General features: G+C 43.0%; 1 protein-coding gene across 8 annotated transcripts in view; it reads left to right on the top strand.

The window, feature by feature from the left end:
• The window catches only part of LOC307045471 (uncharacterized protein), a 201,430-nt gene that overhangs the window by 175,591 nt on the left and 12,315 nt on the right, over positions 1–13,524 (top strand). The window contains exon 7 of one of the 8 annotated variants that reach the window (XR_013809932.1): positions 3,449–3,510. The exons of the other annotated variants lie outside the window; for them this stretch is intronic. The gene's annotated coding sequence lies outside the window, so the exon portion shown is untranslated. The remainder of the gene's footprint in view (positions 1–3,448; positions 3,511–13,524) is intronic. 8 annotated transcript variants of the gene reach the window in all.

Genomic DNA, 13,524 nt, shown 5'->3' with positions numbered 1-13,524 from the left:
ACCGGGGTCATATACTCTGCCGTGCTGCCCAAAGTGAATTTGACAAATTGAGCCTCAAGTGTTTGCTACAGAGAGCCTTAGATCTAAAGTACTTCCAGTCTATGCTATACACTTTTTTTACGAAACATAGCACGGATTTATCAAACGGATCTGTTTTGAAATGCCCGGTACACAAGTGGGTCTTCGTGAAAGAAAAGATGCTTTTACATGTCTCATGAAATAGACATGCTCTTGTTTCTGCCTTTGGATAAAATGGTTGACGTATTTTCCACTGATGGCACAGGAGAAACTAATGCCATGTTGGCCATTACCGCATGCTTGCATCAGCCATTTATCACAGCCCGCTTACACTGTAATATGTGTGCCTCTTTAACAGGTGTGAGAGTCAGCCAAGGTAACCAGCTGTTGGGTCGCCCCCTCTCTCACCTCTCTCACCCCCGATGTCTGAAAGAAACTGGAACACTTACAGCATTAGTGGCAGGAAGTACCACAGGTGTCTCGTGTGTGTGTGTGTGTATGTGTGTGTGTGCGCGTGTGTGTGTGTGTGTGTGTGTGTGTGTGTGTGTGTGTGTTACCTGTCATAAAATACCCTGCCTCACCCGAACACTGACATGCCTAGCAGGTGTTAGAGGAGCCTCGTCTGATCTTGGAGACCTTTCAAACTTTGATAAACTGTGATTGGAATTTGATTTATAGCTAGATTAGATGATGTTTTTGTTTTAATATCGGTTTAAAGGAAGTGTACGTTGCACCCATCTTAGCACGAGAATGAGTTTCAACACATATGTGTGAAAGCTTGAAATAGAAATGATGCATGGAATTCCCCTTCTTACTGGGATTTTTGTAGTTTTAAAATCGTTTATTTTAGTTATCTACTATACCTTTTTCTGCCAACATATACATCTATAAAGCTTAGCATCTCCAGACCTCAAACTCTTTGTATGTATATTTAGTTGTGTCTTATTGTGAAGTACTTTGTGGCGTCTGATCTAGAAAGGTGCTATTTAGATAAGTGTTGCTTTGTTTACTTTGCTGATACACTGTGAAGCAGCTTTCCTGTAAAAGCTTCCCCATCTATGGTATTTTTTCCTAAATGGGCATGTATTGATGTAAATTGATGAGTGAAATGACCTGGGTTAGTAAACTAAAAGTGATGCTGGACAATGGCTATGAAAATAAGATACCAATGGAATTTATTTTTAAGCAACTAAAAAACTGCAGAATTCTCCTGGGCACGTTGTATTTATTTGAGTAACTCCAAAGATTCGCCTTCGTTCAGTCGAAAATAAGTTTGTCTTTTCTATGTGTGTGGCTGTTTTGAGTGTATTTACTGATATATTCATCTTTGACCTGCAGAAATGACTGCCACTCAACTCTTGTCACAGACACCTCTCATTCCGCACCAAATGTTTATTTTGAACAGCATTATGAAGGGTTGAGGATTGCATTAATATTTAGGAACTGGCTACCACTGTAACAAGAAGTGTAAGGTATACTGATGAGCTCATATTGCCTTCATTCAACTCTGACCCTCAGAGACAGTGGAGAAGGCAGGGCGCTGTAGAGGGTGGAGAGCTGCATCAGTCATCAAGGTGACGGGGGTGCAGAGATGACCGCTGTGCTCTCCACCCTGCATGTCTGTCACGCCTCTGACCACCGTCGAGAGCGTAACCTTTGCAAATGAGGAACAGGGAGGGAGCGATGCACAAAATGCATGTTTATTCAGGAAGTGATCTTACGGGAAGGGGCTTCTAAACCCTGCCATGTTCCAGAATGAGTTGTAGACATTTTGTGTCCCGCCACCACAGGAGCATTTACAAGGATACGCTGTGTAGGTTATGACCCGAAATGAGATCTACTGCAAAGCCAAAAAGAACAGGAACATGGAGGAGTTGATAGGAATCACTTGCTCTCTTTATCAAACGGCATCTTCTTTGTAGAGATGAACTGCTTGAGATGGTTCGAGCTGAACATACCAAGCAAAGTTCACAGAGGTTGTTATATTTGGCATTCATTCACTGTTTGTAGCTGTTAGGCATGGGCCGGATGGCTGGGATGCGCCTGTGACCTGTGGCATCATGTAATGTGTTTGACAAGTATTTCCGCCCTGCATACAGTAGCACAGCATGGTGTGCCAGCTCTGGCTCCTATCTATCTGGGGTGATGCTGGCTGAGTTTCCTCTCTGGATTCCCGGCCAAATTCTCTCCACCAGCTCTGTTTGCTTTGAATAATGTAAACGGATGGGTTATTACCTCGAGCGTATGCACTCTCTTGAATTTTTAAAGATCAAATAAAAGCTCATATAGATAGTGTTTTCATAGTTTTGTGTGATAATTGTTTCCAAGGTGTCTCTGGGCAGTCACAGCTCACGGGTGACAAGCTGGAAGAGCAGGCTAGCACTTCTGTCCGCCTCAATGCACCCGCGCCCAGCCGCAACATGCTTGCTTACCCCAACAAAATGAAAAATCAATACATGTCTCCCATCTCCCCCATCACTTGCAGGACAATTGACCCTGACACCATGATCTCTCAGTGTGAGTGATATTATTTCCACTAGGTTGGGCAAGAGGCAAGAGACACATTTTTCAATAGGAAAGCAGGACACCTCTGAAGGCACCTTGCTGCCCACGGCCAATAAAGTCAAGTGCAGGCCATCGAACACATACATACTTGTGGCAGGTTTAGGGTCTTTAAGGGCTTGATACAAATCCAGACATGTTTTACTGTGGGTTAAAAACAAAGGGAAAGTCGACATTTTAACACCAGGAAACATCTTACTTATTCTCCTGTTGTTCATGTTGGAAAGAACGATTACATTTCTGCAAATTGTAATAATTTAATTGATAAATTAGAGATAGCATTAGGATCTATAATTTTGTGATTATGTTATTTTAGCTTTACAAATCTGTAATGTTGCCTCAGGCTGGTTTATTATCACAAATATTTTTTCGAAATGCCCTAATTCCATATTTGCATATACAGTAACGCCAGGCAAATCTCAGCAGCTACCAGAAAAAAAACATACATCAACAACCTCCTCTCGCTCGCAGATGCATTTTTATTATGGCATTCCTCTGGATTTGGTGGCAGTATTCCTGTTTTTCCCAACATGCCATAACTCAGAACCGGGGAAACAGACTTCCTGCTGAGGTGTCGCGCTTTGAGCTCTCTCAAACACGGCCTGGTTTTAATGTATTAAAATACACTCTGTCAGCACATTTTCGAAATTATGGGCTAGATTAAACGGCAACTTTGACCCACCTGTCAGAAGATACAAGCTTTTTTGCTGAGAGAGATTAATGCTTTGCTCTAACATTTTCTCCTGAACCCCCCTGAATGTTAATCAGAGCCCAAGAGCAGCAGTCGGGAGATTGGTCATTAGGTGGGGTGGAACACATTGATTTTTAATTTTGACATGCAAATTTGTTTGCCTCCCTATTTGTACAGTAAGCTGACCTGCTTGCGTTCCTCTCAGCACTTCTCGGCATCATGGGATACTTTGTTTCAAAGTGAGTGATTAGTTTACCTTTCTGGCAAGTTGTGTGAGAGTATGAGTTTACTGGTAGCTGTGCTGGAAGATTTAAAGCTCAACTTCATAATCTTACAACATAATCTGTGAGATATGGTGAAATTGAAGAATATAAATATGCATTTCAATACATATAAATGTTCTTATTTATAAAACACGTTACAGGCATACATTTTCCGATGGTACATAACTGCACACTTGATACACATGACTTACTGTATAGTTGAAAGAAATAGAACAAATATAGACAAACAATATGAATATCCACAAAACTAATCACAAAAAGAGTATAAATCAAAAGTTAAACAAATCTAGTTTTAGTTTTTCCAAAATGTTGTAGTAGAATTGTATGATTCTATTATTTGCTGACTATTTAGACAGAAATGCAGAAACAAATTCTCTTTGTGTACAAATATTTGAGTTCAAGACAAGGTTTTTATTAAAGTTATTTTTGATCAAAATGATTGAAAGAGCTGATTGGAAAATCAAAATAATTTTTTTTTTGTTATTATGTAATCATATTGTTAAACCAACCTTAATGCAGCAATAATACTAAATACTATACGATCTTTGAATTGCATTCTCAAGTGCAAATTGGGACAAAACAAAATAAGAGTTTTGCAAAATGTAAAAAGAAATTCAAACAACACCCTTGTTGTTTGAAGAATGACTGACAGACTAAACACTGTAGAGGAAGACATCAGGTCACAAACCTGACCTTACACCTCAACAGGCCACTCATTGCCTTCATAACTTCCTGAAACATGCGATCGATGCCGAAGGAGGAGGTGGCCATGTTTCTGACCTCTAATCCCCACCTCCTTAACAGTACTGAGAAACAGGCCTGGAGGCGAGCGTGGATCAGGCCCCTTAGGAGAAGTATACCAGTGAGAGGAATAAACAAGACCACAGAGGGAAGGAAACACCATGTTTGCATTGTGGAGGAGAGGGTGGGGGTGTTATATGGATAAGAATAGGTTATACCTGAGGCTCAGCTCCAATTGATCCATTCACCTTCCCTCACACCTCTGGCATGGCTGCTACTGTCTCTGCAAAACACCTGCTCTGTGCAAGTTTTGTCTTTGACTTTCCTCAACACTGACCTCCTCATCTACATCAGTTTGACTGACCTATGTCACTCCCACTGTTGGAGGATTATCCGAAGGGTTGTAGGGTCACTGATTTGTATAGGTTCCTCTTATACCTCACACTACTCCTGAACCCTCCTCACTTCCCGCAGCCCCCTGTGAGCATCCTCCTGCTTCACTGCTCAGCCTGAAGAGTCCCGGCAGCGCCGCGTCTCCGCCTGCCACTGTGAGCGTCGCTTGGAAAGCCTGTTAGCCATATCAGGGAAGCAGATAACTCACAAAACCCGCACTCTGTCAAGGCGGGTCACACATTTAGCTCAGCAGGCTAGAGCGCCCGTGGCACTGTCAGGCAGAATTAGAAAAAATTAAGACATCCATCCCTGAGACATCCAGTAGTAAGATAGAAACGGAGGCAGACACCAGTAGATTGACACATTTTCCACATATTCATTTGAGCGTGTTCATGGGAGCACAGGCGGTGTCAGTGGCAGCACTTTCTCACCTCAGTGACAGTGAAAAAGCCACTGTGATCAGTGCAGTGGAAGGCTCAGCATGGCGGAGTTGGATTAGCTATGATAATATGATGACAGTAATTGAGCTTGTCATAATTGCTCAATCACTGAGCCTTTCCCCGGGGTCTGAGAGGCAACTGTTAGTGCTGTACAAGCCTTCATTATACGGGTGTGATATCAGGATAATTCACTTACAGTAGTGCGCCTGTCGCTGTGATCATTTTCTGTGCCTTACCAGATTAGGCCACTGAAGAATTAGGATGAAATAATCTTAGCTGTCGCTTGTGATTTGTAACTTTAACATAAAATGGACTGGTGTAATGAAGGATGTTTTTCATAATTTATGTTTAATATTGTACCTTTTTCAAACTCACATTGCATGTTCTTCTAAATACTTGCTGTCAAATACAACATGGGGTTGATAAGCTAATGCACTGTCATCACCAGTGAAATCTACTTAGAAGTGTTTTTTCAGTGATGATTGACTCGATAACAACCAGAGGGCCGTAAATGAGCACATCACAATGCCCCCCAGCACTTACTGTCCCTCATAGACAAAGACAGAAGACGAGGATGAGAGGGAGGGAGGGAGGGAGGGAGAGAGAGAGAGAAATATTAGGACAGAGAGGTGGCGGCGACAGGACCACCTCACGGCGGAATGTACTGTCAGATTTTTCTCGACAAGAATCTGGTCCAAAAACCCCCTCGCCACGAACGAGAGGACGGAGAGAAGGGAAAAAAAAGAGGGAAATTGGAAAAAACAGCTGAGGGTGTAAATAATTCATGCAGACAATATGACTTTTTTATGTAAATTCAGTGCATTAACCCTCTATTATAATGATGGACGACAGATACGGGTGATGTTTCCTTGGTAAGAGCTAATGGATGACCATCATAAATTCACTGCACATTTTATTGTGTTGCAGGGAAAATTGTGCCTGCAGGCAACGTTGTTTACTTTTATGTCAGGGAGGAGGAGAAAAATCCCGCCGTCTTCAAAAAGGAGAGAAGGGAAAAGAGAATGGGGAGTAAAAATAATGGGGCCCACACAGAGCGCCTTGTTCCGTACCTTCTGCCATGTTTGGAGCAGGCGATCCCCCGACTGCTTCGGTGTGTGTTCTTTCCTCTTGCTCATCCCTCTGACTCTCCTTCTCCTCCTCGTCTTCTTCCTCCCCTCCAGCGCTGTCTTCCTCAGAGAACAGCGGGGTCTAGTCGCATTAGCAGCGCTGCACTCCTCCACATCGCTCCGATTACAGATTACTCACTTTTGCCGCCGCTGCTAGACTTGAAATTTGGTGAGTTAGAGGGACATCATTTTTCATTACTGTCTTCTGTGAGCAACATGATACTCGCCGGGCACAAGTGCTTGCATGTGGCACCAGTTTCCATAGAAGATCATGCTTTTGAGAGCTGAAACATACAAATACAGCTTCAGCCATCAGTGGATCAAAAAGCTTAACATCGAGTGAAACTGACTTTGAAGCAAATAAGTGTGCGGTTTACAGACTTTCACTTGCTATATAGTTGTTCACTATTGATGAAAGACAGAGCTGCAGAGGCCTGATCAACGCCTGGTTAGCCAGTCAATCATTCCCTTTTCTGCCTTGTAGGCTGCCCCCAGGCCCTGCTCAAATCAACACTCTGCCCTCCCTCTCTCACTGTTTCTCACTCTCTTTTCCCTTTACTCCGCCTATATCCCTCCTCCCTCATCTCCTTCTCCTCCCAACATCCCTCCATCTCTGATTTATCTGGTAATATTGGCTCCCTAATTAACACCAGAACCGTATGTCTCATGTGTCTTGTTTTGGGGGGATTTTAGCATACTAACCTCCCAACCTTCCAATACTTCTTTCTTATTCCTGAGTCTATTTGATATAGTAGGCTCGCTCGGAGCAAATGATTAACAACCAAAGGGAAAAGCTAACACACACTTGATAGTCTTAGTGTAGCTTTCAAAGAAATGTACAACCACTGGGTTTGTTTATTACAAAAAATAAATGACAGAAAATAATATTCTTTCTTCTTTTCAAAAAGGGGAACCTTAGTACTTATATTTTACTGCACATTATAACCTCTTACATCAGTTGATATTACATTTATGTGTTCATACAGTAACTAATTGTGGATTATACAGATGAAAAAATTAAAGAAATGGAGACACACACATAGACTGTGGATGCTGATGTAGAGGAGTAGCAGATGGTGGGAGCCAGCTGTTCCATACCAAGCTGGCAGTGGGCACACATGGAGACATTAAAAGACTCACACTCACATCTAACACACACACACAGACACACACACACATCTGGTCCCAGTGCTCACCAGGCTCCCAGCTGGATCTTCATGGGGTCACTCCCTCACCTTCCCCAAGGACATCATAAGACAGTGAGCCCCCCCCCCACTGCATCACGGGTCACACACCTGCATCACTGTCCAAGGTGCCAACTATGGCTGACTTGCCAGCGCCTGGGAAAAACGCTGCCGACTGTTAAAGCAGCATAGTGGTGAAGATTTGCACTCATCCCCCATTCACACATACACACCACGGCACAAGGCTAAATGGGCCAACTAAGTGGTTAAAGCACAAGTCATATATGTTGCCCTGCATAAGGGCGCCTTGCTAAACACATGATGATAATTACCCACCCAGCTGCCTGGTGCCATGTGCCATAATAGGTCTCGCCTTAGCGCCGCGTCCTCTGAGACTTTTCCCACCCGCACGTTGCTAATTTCTCAATTTGTCCGCCACATTTCCTCTCTCATTTTACCACACTTAACCTTTTCCGTCGGCTAATGTACACCTTTCCCAGCCTCTTTGTCAAATCTGGGCCAAAGTGATGCTTCCTAATGATTCACTTACCAGCAGAGTCATTCTGTAGATTCAAATGAACAAACAGCTCAAATCTCACTGGGGAATTTGATTAATAATACCATGTGCATAAGGAATTGACAACGTGAATAATATGCTTTGTTCAAATGGCAAAGCAAGCCTTGCTAGGTATTTAGTGGATTTTGTTTGTGCTTAGAAGTTCCATCCTGTGCCCCTGGCAGAAGCAGACACTTGGTACAGTGCAGGACCACTTTGCAGAGCCCAGCAAGTGTCTGGGGAGCCCGTCTCCATTGCAAGTGCTGGAGGAAAACCAAAGCTTGGCTTCGTTTCCCCCTCTTGTTTGCGGGCACTTGGAGGGTGTTTATCTAGAAAAGAATAACAACTTGTTTTATTCATGTTGGGGTTTGAGGACACCATGCCCTCCTGAGAGAGGGGGCTCATCAGTTTTTAGCGGAAGAGGGATAGTTGCTTTTTATTGTGGCATACGTGTGTGTGTGTGTGTGTGTGTGTGTGTGTGTGTGTGTGTGTGTGTGTGTGTGTGTGTGTGTGTGTGTGTGTGTGTGTGTGTGTGTGTGTGTGTGTGTGTGTGTGTGTGTGTGTGTGTGTGTGTGTGTGTGTGTGTGTGTGTGTGTGTGTGTGTGTGTGTGTGTGTGTGTGTGTGTGTGTGTACCCTTGCCCTGTAGCACTGATGCTGCACATGAACCCAGGGGTATTGTGTATGCTCGGGGGCGGTCTCTTCTTGAAGTCCTTTCTTTGCAGAGGGCATCATAGAAGTTGATCACTGCTATCTCAATCTTTAATTATTAACATAGCAATAAATTAACAGCATTGATGTCCAAAAAAACATCTATTAACCAGATCTCAGGTATTGTACATTGTTGCCCGTAGTCTTTGTTCAAAGCTTATAGTTGTCTGTAATGTTTTACTTCACTTGTACTGATAACAAGAATTTAGTAGAATGCGAACTGTTAAGTAAACAATGTAGTCTACTCATCACAATAAGTTACATAGAATTACAACAATGCACTGTTAATATGGACAACCTTGCTAAGTACTTTGTTTCATCTGCAAAACCTGTTCTTCCTGATTTACTAACTTTCTTTTTAATCAATAAAGAAATCCAGGAATATTCTGACACATCAATCATCTTGTTATTGCAAAGACATCAATGTGTCTCTGCTGCATCAGAACTGAAATACTGTTACCTCCTTTCACCTCGACACTGTGTGGCTGGTTTATGTCGAAGTCACTGTGAGAGAGCTGAAGCGTGACATGTTCATCATCTTAAAGCAGAGAGCGTGGGACGTTAGCCTCTGTTCTTGTAAAGCTTCCATCACAGTGCAAGTGGTATTTAATCTGCAGCAATTAAAATATTAATCATCTTACTATTAATTAAGCTGGGTGGGTGCAAGTTGCCGTTTTGTTAGTGCCGCCATTTAGTGGTCTAAGTGACAAACCTAATGGGGCCACTCTGGAAGAAAAAAAAGACAGTAATTGGGTTTGGCAATTCCATTTCCACCACCGACCATCCTCTCATCCACCCGCTAGCTCATCAATAATTTATCTAATTACTGATATTGTGGCATGAGTCACTCTCAATTTAGGAGACCAACATGATTATTTAATAATAATAATGCTTCCAAACATATGCAATGTCTCCTGGCCTGCATCACTTCTCTCAATTTTTAATGACTTGTTAACACAATGGGCGAAAAAGACCTCAAACAGCACAACAAAAGAAATCCATCAGTGACCTTTACCGACTTAATATTACCGGGAGAATTAGAATAATACAAACTGCAAAAAATACAAAACTGCTTCTGTGAGTGTGTTTATGTTTGACTATGTGCTTTATTGATAAATAGAATCTGGAAGAGGGAAGCTTTTGTAACCTTTCATGAGAGGTCTCCGAGATTCAGAACTGCAACAAAAACAGTGGGATTGGAGGGGGAAGGGGGGCATCTGAATACTATCCACATCCCATAATGATCTCAATAATAACCCTGACAACACTCATGGACATAAAAATAGTTTGTGATATGGTGATATGAGTGCAAGTGTGTGCGCGTGTGTATGTGTGTGGTGGTCTTGGATTATGAGGAGCAGTAAAACACAGAGAAACTCAGTGAATATGCTGGAGGTAAATGAAGTCCCAGGGGGGTAATATTCACCTCGCCATAATAATTCTGCCACTGTCAAAAGCCAGCTAGCTTCGCTGTAAGTGTGTGTGTGTGAGTTTGTGTGTGTGCATGACGTGTCTGCTGAAACTAGCACACTCCCTCTCTCTCTCTCTTTCTCTCTTCTCCCCCTCTGCATCCAACTTCCCTTGTTCTTTTTTCTCTCAGTGGCAAGCTCGACAACTCGGAACTGCACCTCAGTAGTCGGCTGAGGCGAGCAGGAGGAAGTAGTCATTCATCCAGTGTGTGTCAACCACAAGTTGACTAGGAGAATGAGCAGGGAAGCAAAGCGATGTCTATTTCTGTATCGGATGAGTGAGGATGGTCAGGGAGGGGAGCGCAGACTACCCACTGAGGGAGACACTGGCTTTCATTGTGAGCTGCAGGGCTATAGGGAGCAGTGATCGGAAGGCTGGATCTGTTGAATGTGTGTGTGGATGTGTTTGTGTGGGTGTGTGTGTGTGTGTGTGTGTGTGTGTGTGTGTGTGTGTGTGTGTGTGTGTGTGTGTGTGTGTGTGTGTGTGTGTGTGTGTGTGTGTGTGTGTGTGTGTGTGTGTGTGTGTGTGTGCGTCTCTCCTCTGCACCCAAATGCAACGAATGGCACTCATTAGCCTCATGTTAGCCTTGCTAGCTGCAATGCCCCGTGGCAATGAGGTCACATACAAGGTCATGACTTGATTACGTGGTAACACACTTGCTCACATTGGTGTGTAAGTAACACATAATCCTAATAAATAGATTTCATACAGTTTCAATACTGCAAACTGACACAACAACACTTCTCTTTGGGAAAGAGTGCAATTTCTAATGCATGTTAGGCATATCATCTTAGGATAGAAGTTTATTTATTATTAGTTTTATTCATACTCAACGAATGCATATTTCACTACACTTACACAAAAAATAAGAAGTAATATACATGTACTACGCATTTCTAGTGATAGTACATTTGAAAGGTTATTTGTACACACAACATATAACAATACACTTAAAGAAGATGCACAGAAGTCGTTTTGAAAACACTTCACATCTAAGTGTTTCTCAGGGTTTCATCTTTAATTTAATGATGTTGGTATAAAGGGAAAACAAGCCTGAGGGAACACTGTATTTTTCTGTCATCAACGCAGATTTTTTTGTTCCTATTGTGTTCTGTTTAATAATTGTATAGCTACTCTCTTCTACATACTTTCCCTTTAACATCAAAGCACACACGTAAGATTATAGAATAGTAGGTTCTATTAATCCTTGCCTTGCTGATGGTAAGACAAATATATCTTAGCACTACTTCCATGAAATTTGCTATTTGCAGGGCAATCATGGATAATATATACTGTTTCTGGTGACCCCTGACCTTTGTCCAGTACAACCGTCAGGCCAAAAGATTACTTATACATGACAAATATATATGATATTGACTAAGCACATTCGTTCTCCTTAGAGAAAGATCTTCTACCAATTTAAACTCCACGAGCTGTCCTCCATCATTATTCTCTTTTTTTAATTTCCTTATGTGTTATAAATGAACAGTTGTTCCGGGAACAAACTAGTTGTTCCCGGAACAACTGTTAATTTATAACTCTCCATCACAGAGGTCCTTTAAGGTTCATCATTTTATAGGTTTTGGCAAATGTGTGTGCAACAGCTAACAGCAGCTGATGTGCTTTGAGTTGGGTAGGGCATAGTCCCCATGTGCCAGCAAGTTGTAAATCTGCCCCACGGCTATTTAAGTTTTAATTTAAAAAGAAGAATCCAGAATATAGGTGTGTTTGATTAAAATGGGTAAAAATCATATAAACAAATCAGCAACTACTAATCTGTGAAATCTCACAGCATACGTGTCTCTGTATAATCATTCAGTGTGTGACTTTTAAGGATGTTCATCGGCCATTCTAGGAAAAATCTTTATATATCAAACATGTCTTTGCATGCCAACATTTATTCAAGTGCTTGTGCTTGTGCGTGCGTGTGTTTAGATTTGAACCTTAGGCCCTATAACAAGGACTGCCGGCGAATCAGAGGCGGGGGATCTCCATGTGAAATGAGTCTCTGTGGGAACACACTCTTTTAGCCAGTTGGCCCAGCCCACAGCTGGCCAGCCACTGTCACACTGAGAAGCACATGTCATTGAAAAGAGACATTAATTGCCTCGGTGCTATGGCAGGACGCTCACTAGCCGTGCTCAGGTGCACCTTTGCTGCTGCCTTGCAAATGAGATGCAGAGCGTTGGTTACTGTACCTCCTTCCCGGGGATAATTGACCCTGGGGATCCGCCTTGCCGTCTACCCACCCTCCTTCTTTCCTTGCTTATCTCTTCTTCTGCTTCACCTCCTCCTCTGTTCCCCCTCTGTTGCCTCCAAGACAGCGCAGGACACCTTCTGATTGGTTGGTAGTCAGCAGGATGGGGTTGGCCCTTTGACCCTTGCAGCCTCCCTTCCCTCCTTCTTCGCCTCTCCCTGTCTCCAGCTCCTTCACAAGGGCATTCACGTTGAGATGCAGGCGGTGCAGACGGGAAGAGAGGCAGCCGCCTGACACCAGTGCTGCCCGGACCATTACCGCAACCTTTGTTGGAGGTGCACAAAAACCCCTCCGCTCTCATTCTGTTTTTAAAATTGCCCCACCCCACACACCCGCTGCTTAGTCATGTTGTTTTTTCGGTCGCAGCGCCAAGTTTTAATGAGGTGAGACTCCTTGTATACCACTGTGTTGCTGGCTGGGCTTCAGCAGGCGGTGCTGGTTATTTACAGCTAAAGGTCCGTGCCGCTCAACCTTAATCGACCCATGCATCGCTCAATCACAAGCGAGTTTATGGAAAACAAAAGCGCACATGTATACCTGTGCACAGCGCTGTGTATTACCGACCAATCCCCCACACACACACACATTTGGTTTGACTTTTATGTTGTTTGTTCTCCCTTCGCACTGCTCTCCCTCTTCTTTCACAATTTCTTTGTCCTCCTCTAACTGTCCCTCTTGATTGTTAGCTCTGTCATCCCTTCAGTTAGGTCTCTCCCTCTCATTTCAGAGTAAAAAACAAAAGTAGAAGTACACACCTGCTACGTCATTTGCAAGAAGCCTGAAGCTGAAATCACAGCCCCCTGGGCGTAATATGCGAGGTGTGGCAGAGAATGACACTGTTAATCTTGAAGGATTACTTTCTCATGGAGCAATTTGTCACAGGAAAAGTCCATAGTGTTTGCTTATGTACTCCGGGCATATCCTCCTGTACCCTGCGTTCCTTTGCCTCTGCTGATGAGTGTGCACTTGCTTAGGTGTGGGTGTTCAAATGTTGAATGACTGATCTAGTGTAATTGAGTAGTGGGCCATCTGCTCCGATGTTTATCTTCATTTTCAGATGTATTCACGCTTGTATATTTGCACGTGTCTGAT

Source organism: Notothenia rossii (genome assembly GCF_949606895.1).
Source record: "Notothenia rossii genome assembly, chromosome: 7".
Taxonomy (NCBI): domain Eukaryota; kingdom Metazoa; phylum Chordata; class Actinopteri; order Perciformes; family Nototheniidae; genus Notothenia; species Notothenia rossii.
This window is presented reverse-complemented; position numbering and strand designations above follow the sequence as displayed.